This window comes from Leptonychotes weddellii, chromosome 1, assembly GCF_054177405.1.
Source record: "Leptonychotes weddellii isolate Sample4059 chromosome 1, ASM5417740v2, whole genome shotgun sequence".
Lineage (NCBI taxonomy): Eukaryota > Metazoa > Chordata > Mammalia > Carnivora > Phocidae > Leptonychotes > Leptonychotes weddellii.
Window position 1 is genome coordinate 53,507,105 of NC_138369.1, and position 2,270 is coordinate 53,509,374.

Consider the following 2,270-nt stretch of genomic DNA (forward strand, 5'->3'; position numbering starts at 1 on the left):
AAATATTTCTATTGTTTTGGCAGATTATGAAAGTAATCCATGTTTGTTTAAAGAAATAAAGAAGCCTGGAATGTATAAAGCATCATTCTTCCTTCTATGAAATGGCTAACATCAGTAATAGGTCGATAAATCCGGAAAAAAATTTTTTTTAATGACTAACATTTTGGGGGTTAAGTTTAAGGTTTATCCTTCCAGGTTTTTAGAATGCTGTTAATAGTTCTCATAGAGAGTCTTATGATGGTAATCACCTGATCCCCCAATGCCTCCACCGCCATGGCCAAGGAGCTCTCCACAGCCACATCCCACACCAAAGATGATTTTTACTATCCTGTCAGGAGGTGCTCAAAACGCCCATGAGGACTCAGCCTGACTGCAACGAGAGAAAGCGGAATACATTGTCTCCTCTGTCGTGGAAGTGTGACTAGAAGAGAGAGAGGCCTTAGACCTTGAAATTATCATGAGGAAGTAGGTGCAGATGCTGTGTAAAACAGATTAAATTCTACCACATGAGGGGCGCCTGGGTGGCTCAGTCGTTAAGTGTCTGCCTTCGGCTCAGGTCATGATCCCAGGGTCCTGGGATCGAATCCTGCATGGGGCTCCCTGCTCGGCAGGAAGCCGGCTTCTCCCTCTCCCACTCCCCCTGCTTGTGATCCCTCTCTCGCTATGTTTCTCTCTGTCAAATAAATAAATAAAATCTTAAAAAAAAAAATTCTACCACATGAGACATCATTACAAATCTTATAAGAAGTATCAAGATGAATATGGTGTTTTCTCTCTCATTCCAAAATTTCAGATCTCTCAATATTCAGTAGGGAACAGTAATAGGAGTGAAAGATCTACATCTGATAACACAAAAACTTATAAAGAGAATACAAGTTCTTTTTTTTTTTTTTTAAGTAGGCTCCATGCCCAACATGGGCCTTGAACTTGTGACTCCTGAAATCAAGAGTTGCATGATCAAATGACTGAGTCAGCCAGGCGCCCCTAATGAGTTTTTTGTTGTTTTTTTAAGCAGGCTCTACATGGAGCCCAACACAGGCTTGAACTCAACCCTGAGATCAAGACCTGAGCCAAGAACAAGAGTCCGACGTTTAGCCAACTGAGCCACCCAGGCGCCCCAAGAATACAAGTTCTGGGCATCCCACCTTTAAGGGTCCCTTTTGTCAAGAATCACACTTTACCAGACAGCATTTACTGGATCGCTGTAACTGTGATCACCTATTCCAGATCACTACTGTGATGTGTCCTATTTGTGTGTCTCTTCCTTGGGGAGATCCTAGCCAGATTACTAAAAATTTCGTTAGTTGGGGTGCCCAGGTGGCTCAGTCAGTTAAGCATCCAACTCTTGATTTCGGCTCAGGTCATGATCTCAGGGTCCTGGGATAGAGACCCGCCTCAGGCTCTGCGCTCAGCAAAGAATCTGCTTATTCCCTCCCTCTGCTCCTCCCCCTGCTCACATTCTTTCTCTCTCTCAAATAAATAAATGAATAAAATCTTTTTTAAAAATTTTGTTAGTCATCTATCAAAGATGTCAGTTTGATTATGGAGAATTTGTGAATCCTCAGCTAGATAAGGAAAGCTAATATCAAACTTTTCAAGTAAACATCTGAAGGCTATAGACATCTCAGCGTCTTTGTACTTGCAAGTACTGTCTTTAAGGGGAAAATCATATGAAGTCACCTTTCAATAACACAATGTGTCTATTAGTAATTCAGTCTAAAAAATAAAATAAAATAAAATGCTGTTAATACGTCATGGACATTTCCGCATGATAATAGGTATCTAGCTGGAAAGCATTCTTTTTAATAGCATCACATTCCGTAGTATGGATACACAGTAATTAATTATTTTTTTATTTTTAAATATTTCAACCATATAGAAAAGTACTGAGAATAATAGCATAAACAGGGTGCCTGGGTGGCTCAGTTGGTTAAGCGACTGCCTTCGGCTCAGGTCATGATCCTGGAGTCCCTGGATCGAGTCCCACATCAGGCTCCCTGCTCAGCAGGGAGTCTGCTTCTCCCTCTGACCCTCCCCCCTCTCATGTGTTCTCTCTCATTCTCTCTCTCTCAAATAAATAAATAAAATCTTAAAAATAAATAAATAAATAATGGCATAAACATGCGTGTGCCACTTAGTTATTAGAGAAAATGTTCAACTGCATATAAACATTTTCCCCAGTTTGTTATTTGTCTTCTGATTTCTCTTTTGGTGATGTTTGTGTTATGCATATTTTTATATTCACATAGTTGAATTTATTAATCTTTTCT

The 2,270-nt window shown here is 40.1% G+C and overlaps 1 pseudogene; it reads left to right on the top strand.

Annotated features, from left to right (window-relative positions):
• Nucleotides 1-273: 273 nt before the first annotated feature.
• On the top strand, nt 274-1,610 carry LOC102743598 (E3 ubiquitin-protein ligase RNF138-like; annotated as a pseudogene).
• Nucleotides 1,611-2,270: the final 660 nt, after the last annotated feature.